We start from the raw sequence: 13,799 nt of genomic DNA on the forward strand, positions 1-13,799 counted from the left end.
TGCAAGGTGCCTTAGCACAAGTTCCTGTGCTCATTCATTGGATCTGGATGACTCAAGCACAAGCAAACACCTTTCGGGCAGTAATGTGATAGTCTCAGATTTACCTCTTCCTCAGTACAAGCAGGGATGTTTTGAGCTCAGGCTGCAGCAGAGCTCACATCAAGAAAAGAAGGGGATCATGGGTGTCTTCTGTATAAATCCACTGGCAAACCTGTTCTTCCTTCACAGGTGGGGCAGCCGTTGCTTCTCATACTTCCCAGAACTCCTCCTTTGTGCTCGGGCACAAGCTCCTATCTGTGAAAGGCCATTTAGACCCAATAGGATTATGAGCTGCTTGGGATCAGCAGAAGTAGGGACCGTAAGTCTGACCAGAGCTGGTGAATGCCATACTCCTCCCCCTTCCTCACGCTCCTCTCGTGCCAGTTTGGAGAGGGATGAAGTAGGAACTCTACTCTTTCTGTGACTGGAGGATCAGTGCCTTCTTAATGTGACTGGGAGAAAGGCAAGTGGCTGCAACTCCATTCTGTCATTTTGTATGGGAGTGGTGGTCTTTCCAAGTCAACATTTTTACCTCTCTAGACTGGATAATGCACTGTGGTTCTTCGGTTTCTATTTTCGGTTAGCTCATCTCGGGTGAATTGTAAACAGGCTGGCTGTGCTTGCTGCCTGCCAGCACAAGCCAGCCAATCTAGTGCAAAATCTCATTATCAGTCTTTTATTTTCAACTCACTTAAACTCTAGTACCATTCGAGTCTGCCAAAACTGCTGTTCTGTCTCTATAGAGGAATGGTCTTTTCTGCCTGGAGAGTACCTTTATCCCCATTTTGCTCTTTTTTTGTGCATGTATGTGCACATATAAGGGAGGGGTGGGAGGAAGGAACAGCTCCCCTAACAGACAGACATCCATTTCTCTTCCTAAGCTGGAAACCTATTTAAATCTGCTTGCTGGGAATCAGCCCTTCAGCTGATTCCCAACACATGCACAAGGTAGGCTGAGCAGCTCTGCTGAGTTTTTAAAGAGCCCATGCAGCCTGTTGCACAGGGTTTGACATTTCCGATGCAAGACCCGGCTTTCTGCTGTTTGTGCCAGGCTACACTGATTCAGACTGGAAAAGTCTATACTGATTGTCTGCATCATTTCTTGCCTGGAGAAAACATCAACTGAATTGTTTAGTCATTTCTGAAATTAAATGTAGGAAGGGTATATTGTTTTTCAGAAGGAAAAAAATCAATCAAACTTTTTATGGAGGAAGTTTGCTTTGAAATTGAGCAAGGTAGGCCTTTGTTGGATGCTTTTCGCTGCACTAAAGAAAATATACTCTAATTTAGCCAAATTTTAGGGTATTTTAAATCTCAGTTTATGGAGACCCTTGCTACTGCTTAAGGGTTAAGACTGTCCCGGCGCAAGCTTATGCCTCTCACAGTTACAGCCCTGTTGTTTGTGCATCATTCCCACAGCTCAAATAAGGCTCTCCAGCCCCCCTCAGCTCCTCGCTGGGGCACACACGCTCCGTACAAAGCCACTACACATGCTGCAGCCCAGGATTACATGAGGGAGACAGAATTTCCAAATAATGGTTGTTTCCAGCTGCTACACGCTGAGCTGGAGCCAAGCAACAAGTGGAGAGCAGGGACACTTTCCTGCACTTTCAGTGACCTCTCTGCTGGCATCTAGGCAATGCGAAGGAAGAAGCTATCTGATTCAGAGGCAGGCAGAGCAAGAGCCTTGTGGAGAACCAGCAGGCTGTACTGGAAGTAGGAGCATGTGGGATGAAAACTGGGACTTGCAGAAAAGGCAGATATTCAGCATTGATAGGACAGGAATACTATTTTGAAGCCACCAAAAAGAAACGACAACTGGCAGAGACTGAAGATCCAGAACAAGGATATTAGGGTTGTAGACTAAAGGGATGGTAGAGATGAATGTAGGATGGAGGAAACAAGTTGCTGAAGTACTTGTTCACTGTACTGGGGTACAAGAAAAAGAAACTGGTAAAGAAGTTGGGATGGAACAGGAAGGCTCACTGAGAATGCAGTCCCAGGAAAGAGACTGGCACTGGGAACCAGCGGTGGTGGGTAGTGCTGGCAAGTGGATGGAGTGAGCAGTCCTAGATGGGAGAGAGCCAGCCAAAAGAGTCAGGAGGGAATTCTGATTACGTGGGCAAGGAGACGGGGAGTAGAGGCTCAGTTGGGACTTTGAAACAAGGGGTTGTTTTTAATAAATGTCAGTGAACAAAAAAAATAGGGCAAGAGTTGCAACAAACGAAAAAGCAGCCAAATTATCTTCATATTGTCCAAGGCCTTTAAGTGTTCGCTCTGAGAAGACAAGAGGGAGCCCAGGACATGAGCAGCCACCCAGCCTGAACACAGGATCCACCCTCGCACCACTCACACGCCGGACTGTCTGCTGCAGCTCCTGCCGGCACTGTCAGACTGCACAGGGGACCGTGCCGTGCCTGCTTGACCGGCTCTAGCAGGGATGTGGGAGCCCACAGTGGGAAGGTTTGCTGATGGTGGCAGTTCATGGAAGTGGTGTTCCCGTTGGCACGGCGAGTGGATGAAGTCACCTGCTACGTGTGCATCTTTTCCAGGGTGGATTCTCTAGATTGTTTAGTGTGATTTTTACCCACGCTCTGTTTGCCACAACTTGGTGATCAGGCTGTTTGCTGCATTCTGATGCCAGATATTAGCTGGAGAGGTTTCAACCATCTCGAGTAACAGTATGGCTTTTATTGATTTTAATCTACCAATAATATTCATGGGAAGATAAAAATGATGAAATCTTCTGTGGACGAAACGTATCACGGGCCACAGCACCCATCAAATGAGTAGCAGATAATGATTATTATACTTAGCACTGTTTTGTTGGGTCGAGTCTTGCGCTTATTTTGGGAATAGTTCCCGATCTTCCTCCTCTGACCAGTGCGTATGGCCATGACTGTGAATGCTCAAGCCAGGATGATCCTCTTACTTTGGATTGTGTTTAACAAAAACTCCATCTGTCTCCGGTTTTTCTGTGCGCAGAAGGTTGTTAAGCCACACAGCCTTTAGCATACATGATGCTGGTCTTCATTACTGTCTGCAGTGACATGTCACCATTTTGGTTGAGCCAATCTACTGCCATTTAAGATCAACCAGGTACCATCAGCATTTAAGAGTCTCTTATATGTGGTCTTTTGTAGACCATGAACAAATACGTTCAGTAAGGCTGGTGCTAGCACAGAGCATTGTGGAAATCACTCCTCTGGAGCTCCAGGGGTGGGTTTGTGACCCACAGCCCCGTGAAAGCTTTTACCGCAGACTAACACCTCAGTTGCCATCGATACTCCTTGAGGAGGGATGACTGAAGGCTAGTGGATGAGTACGTCAGGTGGTACTGGGGGTTACTTTGAGCTGAAGTCAGCTACACTTTTTCTCTTGATGGTCCTTTTTAACATATTTAGCGAATGTGATCGTGTTCATATTTCATTCTGGCAGGAAATCTCACAAAATGTCACTCATGAGACCTTACAAGGACGTGCCAGGAATGGTGCCTGTCCTGCCAGGAGCACCGGCTCCAGGCGCGGGTGGCTGCAGCTCAGGAGTGCGCTGGGCAGTGCTGTTGAAGTGGCACCTTTGTCTTCAGTAGCTTTTTGCCATATCGTGTGAATCCAGCCCTGCAGCATGAGGCAGGTGTGGAGATGGACAGAAAGTGCTAACATTTCCAGTTTCTGTAGCAGTTGCAGCATTACATTGTCAAACCTGAATATTACAATAGGTTAAAGTTATCCCCCTAATTTAATTTTGTGATTCTTAAGATCTCCTTTTTGCTGGTAGCACCTACTGCTGTATGTCATTTATTATGCTCAAAGCACAGTTCCTGAATGTCTCAGCTACAGCTGTCTGAGAGTGTCTGCAAATCAAATCCTAGGTTATCGAGTCAGCACCCAAAATGAAGGATATGAAATTAAAGACTAACACAATAAGGACCCCTCTGCAGGAACTCTCTTGCAGAAGCAGAGCAGACTCTGGTCCTCCAGGGAGAGCGTTCTGCTATCTTAATTGTAAAGCAATCCTGTTTCTTTATGCAGTCGCCTGTGTCATTCACTGTTCATTTTCCACTTTCAGCAACAACGGGAACAAGGGTCTGGCAGACAACAGATGCTTTTGGTTCAGAAACGTATTCCTACCCACAGCAGGGTTGAAAAACAAATCTGCAATGTTGTAAGTAAAAACTATGCTAAAAGTTAAAGTTACAAAATTAGCTTTGCCCAGTTGTAATGGTTGACTGTGCAACATTAATATTGTTTGAAAGTATTTTTTTCTGAATACAGATACATTTATGTGCTCTACCTGTTTGTCAGCTCACGTTCTTTCTCATCTCAGGAAATGTTGAGGAAAAATTACAGGAGATAGGAAAAACAGGGAAGTTAATTTGGACTAGTCCATGCAGGTAGCTGGAACGTGCCAGCATTACCACTTCACTTCCATTTACAATAGGAAAGCCCAACAGAAAGGGTTAAAGGACATTTTTGCAAAGAAACTCCTGGAAGCAGCTACATTGCAGTAAGCATAAAACTACACGTATGCTGTTTTATAAGAGAGGTTATAGTCCCTCTATATAAGGCTTCTGCACCAATAAAAAATGATTTGGTTTTATAAAAAAAGATTGAAAGGTAGACTTAAAGTAAGTTGACTAGTCTTTTCTTCAACTTAATGATTCACATGTAATTCTGGAAACGCCAGATCTGATCTTGTAGCAAATAATGGTGGTTTCTATCATTGAACAGAGCAGAGGGAGAGAGGTGGAACTATCTGGTTCCAGGTTGTTTATGCTGTACGTGCGACAGCACTTTGCGTGCAGTCAGTGCATCTCTGTGCAGGTGGTCTTTAGTATATTCTGCTTAAGGTACTATCTTAGGGAGCTCCTGCTTTTTGCACTGATTGGGTGGGAGCTCAGAACCACTGTCCTCCCTGTGGCACTTGCCAGACACAGCATCAGAGCTGAAGAGTTACGCAGTAGACAAATAAAATGCAAAAACACTGAGGAAAACTTGTGGACTGACTATGCTGCTTACTAAACCTGTTTGTCTTTCTAGACAAAGCAAAGGCTGATGAAAAAGCCTCTTCTATAAAAACAAAACCATCTTGTGTGTGCTATGTAATGTTTTCCTTTCAGAATCGGGTTGGCAGTGTCTCTTTAATGTGCAGCACTGTGAACTTAAAAGAAATCTCATTATCAGCCTTCCTAGCCTTAAGCACTTCATCAAGTATTCCATGATTGCTGGCTTGCAGATGCTTCAGTTAAGGTGCTGGGTGGTGGGGTTTTGTTTGCGTTCCCTTAGGCCCTTTTCTTGTTTTTGTATGTGGCTATAAATACCTTACCCCCGAGAAAAGACATGAAAGTAATCATATAGACATTAATTATATGCCATATGATTTTTTTTTCAAATTCTGGAGTCACAAAACATAACTTTTAATTACCCATTTTTGGTTTGGGAATAGTAGTTTCTTCTTCAGACGTATATCAACATGATCAGAAATATGTATAATTTCTTCTCCAGAATTCTTGATTTCTCCCGGCCAACTTTTAATAAACAAGGAAACATTTATGCCTGAATCAAAGAGTTATGCACCCCTGAGTAAGAGTTCCAGTTCCTCTGTTGTGGGTCTCAGCACTGTACATCTATCATGTATTGTTCACAGAGATCCTCAAGATAGAGATCAAAAAATTTGAGTATAGTTCATTTCAGTTCATTTTTAAACTTCTAAATTAAAGACAGAAAACTTAATTCCAGAGTAGTCATATCCAACTGACTAGGAAAGTAACTCTTTTTTATCCCTTCCCTTACCCCAAGATAGTTGGTACAACAAAACCATATAACTTAATTTAAACTACATCCAGATAATATTACATGCTCTTGTTGTATATTCCGGAGAAGACTCCTTTCTGCAAACATTTTTGCAAAATCCAAGCATGTGACTTTAGACTGACAACGGGTATTTTGGGTAGGTAACTTTGATCAAAGTAGAAACTAGGAAGGTCCCATTGGTGTCAGAAACAGCTACAAGTTGCTGAGATGGGGTTCAGACTGGGGATCCATTGCAGCCAGGATTCACTGGTTGCATTACTTCAGATTTCAAAACTACCTCTTGCAGTTCCGTTCCCATCACCATGCAGAAGATTATTGCAGAGTGCGGGAGCGTGTGTAATGACTTCACCCCACGGCTGTGGAGCCTCCACTGTGCTGAAGCCTTTGAAATAGCTGGGTGGAGGAGGAGGATTTTGCAGAGACTTCTGAAGGTATCCTAAAGACTTTTAGCCTTTGATGTGATTGGGTTAACCCAATTCAGTTTCTCACTACATGCAAAATATTATAAGATTTTCTAGAGTCTAGTTTTTTTTCCCTTTTGTTTAGTTTCCAAAGAATCAAGGCTTAGACATCTGCGTCTTCCCAATAATTCTTGGATTTGTTAGCAAATTTCAATCAGAGCTGACATAGGTCTCAAAGATAAGTTTGAATTTACTCAAAGGTAAGTTCAATTTTGTGAAAGCAAGTGGCTGATACAGGAAAGAAATCAAAACCAGTAACGGCACACCAAAAGGCTACAAGAGCTCACCTATTATTAGATGTCAGGGAGTCCGTTCAGGGGAGCAACAGGTCAGACCCAAACCATCAGAAAAGCCTCCATCAGAATTTTTCATGAATGGAAAATGGGGGAATCACAGTACAGATCCTTGATGTAGAGGGTGTTGTACTACGGCCATTTCTTTGTCCAATATGAAAGCAGAGACGGACCATTAAATATGATGTGTGTTGCCTCCTTTCCTTTCTGTCCTGTGCTGTCCCAAAATGGACCCATGAAATTTCATTCCTGCCTCCCAATTTACCTGCCAGAAGTTTATGGAATCTGATTTGAATTTCATGTGTTTGCCATCCAAACCAGCAATTCAACTACCCTATGCCTGCTCTCCTAAATATATACCGTGAAAAAGCTATCCTGCGGTCATAGGCTATTTGCCTTTTAATTTGATTGCAGATGATCCTGCACTCACCTAAGACTGGCTGTGTCTCTTTCACACTTGCTCTCATTTCCTTGTCCAGGTTGTATTCTTATCAGGAAGACATTTGTCTGAATTAGTGGCACTCCCATCCTATGACCATAAATTGGTTTTCTCACTAATTTAATTCTTACCTTAAATTGAAAGTTCTCTGTTTCTCATGAATATTCTAAACTTGCTTGCTTTTCTAAGCTTTACATCTTTATAGAAATATAACTCTGGATTGTGACAAGTGGCTTTTGGGGTCCTTAGATGGGGTTTGGATGCCATAAATCCTGAAAGAATATTTGTAGCAATATTCGGCTATTAGAAATTGCTACTACTAGAAATACCAGACTGACAAAGATTATGGATTAATTCTGAAGAAAGAGCCGCGTCCTGGCAGGGTAGGGTTGGTGAGCACCATGCAAATTACTCAGTTTTAAGCTGCTTTAGTGATCAGAGAATAAACCGCTGGGCTCAGAGAGAGAACTGGTAGTCACTTAGTGCGCAGGATATTTACTGTGTTTCTCCTCAGTTTCTAGTTTTGCAAACGCTGTGAGCACGTATCTAGAACGCTGGAAGGATACTGACCAATACGTGGATGATTGTGGAAGTGCTGGCTACCCTGGTCACAGATGTCTGTCTTTGGGAAAGACCAACATTTAAAGCCGTATAAAGGCATTTCAGTGAGTGTTTGAATTTTCAAGGCATTGAGCAACAATATCTCCCACCTGGGAAGAAAGGGCAAGAACATCAGTAGTGGCTGTTTTCAGCTACAAAGTTGTATTTTTATGGAAGAAAAGAGCCAATCAGCAATTTCCCAGTTTTTCACATTTTTAAAATATGGCTATATCTTGACATTCTAGCCTTTCCATGTCTGAAAATGAGCTTGAACTATGCTTTCTGCCGCTCTCAAAACTGTGTAATTCTGAATGGGCTGTCAGTGAACACCTGTATTTTCCCCACCAGCAAACTGCTTCTATCTTAGCTTGTAGCCCACATGTTGGTCATTGGCTGTGGGCATAGCAACCACAGACCCTCTGATCCCTTTCTCCCTAGTCTAGGTCTCTTTTGCTTCCTCCTTGTCTTTCACCAGCTCTGCTATATCACCGTCTTTGCCTTCTCAGCTCAGCCTTCCTCCCTTGTCCCACGGTGTCTGTCCAGACAGTGCCCTCGTGTCTTCTCTTCTCTCGCCTCTCCCTCTCCAGCCCATCCCTGCCTTGGGTGACCATTTTTCCTGGGTTGTCCCAAACCAGCAGCAGGGTCCAAAGGAGCAGGGGAGAAACTAGCTGAAGAAAACCACCTTGGTCAGTCCCAGACAAGCACAGAATCGCTGAACGCAGGATCTTTGAAACACCAAGCTCTGAAGGTCTATCAAGACCAAACTGATCTTCCTCAGGCCTGTGACTCAGCCAGGCTGAGGTGGATTTCCAGAGTGGCTTAAGCAGTTCTCCTGCCAAATTTCAAGCTTTTCCTCCGAAGTATGGGGCCTTTGGGACTGTCTAAAGAAGAGGTTGCCTTTTTTTTTTTTCCTTTTTAATGTGGGGGAAACAGCACATTTTTTCTTATACTTGTTGAAGAGCAAAACCATGTTGGCTGAAATTTTTATACACGCTCAGTCTGAGGCAATTCTTGATACACGCACACACGCATCACACGTATCCAGCCTTAGGCAGACACCTGCTACGGAAAATTTGAGTCCTGGTGTATTAAGTCTGACAATGGCATCAGCAATGGAAAATGTGGTCTAATAGTGGGAATTTCAGGCAGCATTTAGCAGGTGAGTTTTCCCAACACCACCCTAAATTATCCCTCCACTGAAAAGCTTTTAAAATATTCAACAAACTTATTTGTCCTTTGCAGTAATTTTCCTCTTAAAAACTTCTGGCATGCACTTGTTCATATAAAATAACGATTTGCGGAAATAGAGGAAGTTAAAATCCCACCCATCCTTTTCTCTCCTGGTTTATTTATTTTCCATGTGAGATTAATGAGTTTCCTGCAACAGGGCGAGATCCGCTCACACGTTGTGCAGATAAGTTAATATTTATTTCCTTTTCCAAAGTCAAGCAGACACCTTCGTGTTCCCTGTTTTTTAAACACAGAGATCAGTGTACAGTATGTCAAATGATACTAAAATCAGCCATTCTAAATTATAAAACGCTACTTTTACATTTCCTACTGCTGTCAAGCAGACTGGTAAATCAGGCTGAGCTGTACTGCTGGATGCTGACACCGAAGCTTAATTTAACTGGCATAATTTATTTTACCAGCAACTACTTTGGAAAGAACATGTCTGCTTCTTTAAAGGACTTTCTTTAGCGCCTGTCTCGTATCAGGCTCAGCTGCTGCGTGCAGTGGAGCTCTCGGAGGCGGTTTCCTACAGATTTTTCTCCCACGTCCCACTTTCCCTCCCAGTTCCTTCCTGCGTCCCCGTGCCATCGCTCCTTCCTGCGGCATCCCCAGGTGCCTGGGGATCCCCTGCGGCAGAGCGGAGGTGCTCACCCCTCCTGCACTGGTGCAGCTGCGGTGGCCGAGCCCCCTCTCCAGCGGGTCCAGTTGTCATTGCTCTGCCTGCTGGGGAGGCTGGGCATCCACCTCTCCTGTATCCAACTACCAGGTTTCACTTTTGGACTCACTCTGTCACATGCCAGTAAACAGGCAAATGGTGGGTGGCAGGAGGAAGGCTGGGGAGGAGATGTGATGGGCAGACAGGGTGAATGTACACGTTACATTTCCTAGCGAAACCGGGTTAAAAAGGAGCTCCATATTGCCAGGGCATTATGTAAAAGAATTACATATGAGAAATGCTTGTGTGACTTGATTCCAGAGCCAATGGATATTTATACTGTTATTTAACCTCTCCTTCTTCCAGGGTCAGCCTTGGTGCATCACTTACAGCTCCGTCCTCTCTCTCTCTGGTCAACCCCCCCCCCCCCGCTTAATAACCCAGAGGAGAAAAGTCCTCTTTTTCTTCACATATGATTTTAAGTTTTCTGTTTTAAAAGGTACGCTGGATAAGCAATATGAAAAAGTTAGAGCTGTCTCAGGCCCCTGAGTTTCTAACTCCCTGCTGCGGGAAGTGTGAATCGGGGCAGTGCAGCGGCAGTCGGTGGAGCTGTGCCAGTGTAAACGAGGGGAACTATTCCAACCATGTGTGCAAACTTCACTAGAGATTTACTCACCTTCTGAAACCGAAGAGCTGAAAGTTCATTCCTGTTTCACTTATCTGCCAAGGCTGAAGTTCAGTAATTCATACTTTTACCATAATAAATAATGAAACAGCTATAACAGAGCTGGGAAGGCTTTGATTAGGCATTTTATAGCAAGTACAAGAAAAATACTGAATCTTGTGCTCAGGAACTGGCAGCTACAAGAAGCAGGAATGTCTTGATTCAAACATGTCTGTACTTAAAAAAAAAGAAAAAAGAAAACAGAAAAAGAAACCTGGAGGGTTTCTTTCCTATGACTTTACAGGCAATACAATAACCCTGGCACTTCAATAAGGGAGCTGTCATAGATACAGCTTTCATTGTCTGTGCTCCCACTGCCACAGATAAAGAATAAATGAGCCTCTGGCTCACTGTGCCAGTGCAACATGTCCCTTATCTGACACCCCAGTCTCAGCGAGAATGAATTTTTCAAGACACATGCTAACCGCAATTGAGAATTTCAGGGCAAATAACAGGCAGGCAGTGTTATTACTACATTACCTGTATACCTCATACTTCAGAAGCCTGTGTTTGAAAAGCAGACCTGTTAGTCTGAGCAGTACAAGTAGTGAACGCTGCATTATACAGCCTCACAGAGAGCAACCTGCAGGTTCAAAGCGTTGCCTGGATCTCAGCCCTTCCACTCCATTAGAGGCAGTGGGAATTTTGGAGCTAGTGCTTTGCATCTCTCTGAAAAGGGGCCTCCTTCCTCAGAAACAACAGGCTGGAAGAAATCAGAACGGGAGGATGACTCAAGCCCCCTTGCCATTTTTTAAAGAAAAGAAGGCATAGATGGTTGCAGAAGTTCGGAGAGGATTGTAAAGTCTTTCAGAAGTGCCCTGAGGCTCCCAGGAAGGGTAAGGACTGACAGGGCTCATAGTTTTATGACGTCAAGCAGGGACTAAAAAGGAAGAAAGCCTGTCGTACCCTCCTTTTCTCTTTTCCATACTCATTAGTAGCACATGATTGAGAACTAATGGAACAGCTCAAAAATGCTGCTGCTGTGAAGGTACAGGTTGGGAGAGAATTTCTCATTGAGAACGTAAGTATGTTGTTTACAAGAAAGACACCATCCAAATTCTGGAGATGCAACAGTGAACCATGAAGGAGGTTGTAAGTATTTTCCCCATAGCAAGCCATTTTGACTTTTCACCCTTAATTGCAGTCTTTTTGGAGGTAAGTTCTCAGGCAATTTATTTTTAAGATTTGAGAGTTGCAAGTGAAGACCAATGAGACCTAGAAACTTGTTTGCTTGTTTTACATCTGGCCTCAGCCTTAACTTTTAGTAACCCGATTATTTTGATTAACAGTTCTTGAAACTGGGTTACAATGGGCTGCGAGGACTTGACATGCTGCAACACTGCAGCTGCAGAGCCCACAAGGAACAGGAGAGGGACATGGCCAGTGAAAAATGAACTCTTAGATCAGGGGTTTGTGAAATTTGCTCAACAAAGACCTTATATATTTTTATGGGACTAGTTCCCCTATCTTTTTTGCTTTGTAACCCCTGGGTTACACTCCCAGCTAAGTGCCTGACTTGTGGACTACAGACTCTGGCTCCATTATGTTTCCTCTTCCTCTAGCCATGTCACTCTTGGACTTGCACTGACCTTGTTTCAAAAAGAGAGAGGGACTTTGTTCACTTCCCACATAATTTTGTAGCCTACTAACTTATATTCCTTGGAACCACTGATTTAATTTTTTTCAGCTGAGAAGGGAATTAAAGTGGTCTCTTATTTCCAGAGCAAGAGCCCTAGACTCTAGGCTGTAATGCAAACAGTAGAAGGTATTCCCTGGTGTGTTTTGAAATGAAAGTGGCCATGGTTGCTTCTGTCTTAGATGGGAAGAAGACACGAGCTGCTCAGTTCAGCAAGGTGGCTGCATCTCTGGACAAGTGTGGTAATAGAAGTTTGGATACAAATGACGCTCAGCTGCCCATAAACCCATAAACTCATTAACTCGGCTGCCCATAAACTCAGGCACGTAAATAGGGCTTTTTGTGATTGATCTCTCGGGCTGAGGCAACACAAATTCTCCCAGGCTTTGCTTCAGTCATGTAGAGCTTTTTCTTGGACATCTCCCACTGAAGTTGTCCTGCCTTCCAGATAGTGAGCCTGAGAGTCCTCTCTGCCACCTCAAACAAAACTGAGTAGTTCTGGTCTCAACCATAACAAAGCCTTTCTCTGCAACTTTCCTGTGTTGTCCTCTAGTGCATGCCAAAGCTCAAGGCTGGATGCCTGGTCTGGTGTGACCAACTGATGATAGTGGTGCAGGTAGCAGCTCTTTCCACATTTCCCACCACCAAACTCAGAGACTTCTCCGAAACAGATGTAAACATTCATTCCTCCTGGAACAATCTCTAGGAAAAAGGACCCAGAGAGGCTTTTTGTCCCTGAAAGGACAAACCTGGAAGTACGTCGTGGGAATGGAAAGTAATTGCGAAGGTAATGGCTCCACCTCTAAATGGGATTCCTGGCATCAAAAACTTCCCTGTTTCCTCTGAATGCTGGAGGTTGGGCTTTCATGCCTTTGTGTCCTTGATCTTTACAGACAAGCAGGAAAAGGAATTTTCAAACGAGAATTTGTGAAATTTCTCATTCTTTCTGGATCTGTGGCAAAGTATACCAAATGTCACGCGAGGAAGGTTTTATCTTATGGTTAGTAGGCAAAAGCATTCATAAGGGTATATGATGAGGTTATTACAGTGTGGAGACTGGCAGGTTTATAGCTGTAAAACATTGGCAAGCAAGAGCTAAAGGAGGACTTCAGTGTGAAATATGAAATTGATTTGGCATTCCCTGTGTCCTCAGGTTCCCCTAGATATATATTCTATACTTACCATCACAGACTTGTCACAGACAGAAAAGAAAAAATAAAGTTAAGGTGGAAACTATGCAAGTGGAAAGAACATTATGATTGCACAGAAGTCACCATGAAAAGAGAAAAAAAAAAACCCTCATCCTTTCAATTGTTGCCTCTTCAAAGACGTTGCTGTAGAAGTAAAACACTTTTAACAGAAATTTGGTAATTGCCAATATCCCTTAAAGGTCTTTTCCACTAGCTTCAAAGTTAAGAGGTAAATTAAAGACTTGTACTTGTCATGAGCTGACATTTGTCATGAGCTCATTTGTCGTGAACAGGCTGGAGCTCCAGCAAAAGTTGTTCCAGCGTGGCTACACACAGAAGGCAAGAGCCTTCATAATCAGCCAGGAAAGACAGGCAGTCCTGGCAGGTCACTGAAGCCAGTTTCTGGTGAGTGTTGAGCCCCTCGACCCCCCACTTCCCTGGCGAGGTGCAGGGCATGATACCATACCTGCCGCTGGAAGACACGTCCCACTCTTTCTGCCCACCTTTGTCACTTCCCTAATGGTCGCACTCGTCATCAAAACATTCTTCATCAGAAGTTGGCCACATCCTCAAAACACCAAACTTCTCATTTGTAAAAAAAGGAAATGAAATACCAGAGGAATTTACTTTTTTTAAAAAATAAAACAAGGGCTTACACAAAGCAGGAGCTAAATGGGACTTAGCTAACACATGGCCCTTCCACATGTTTTGCTCCT

This window comes from Rissa tridactyla, chromosome 2 (genome assembly GCF_028500815.1).
Source record: "Rissa tridactyla isolate bRisTri1 chromosome 2, bRisTri1.patW.cur.20221130, whole genome shotgun sequence".
NCBI lineage: Eukaryota > Metazoa > Chordata > Aves > Charadriiformes > Laridae > Rissa > Rissa tridactyla.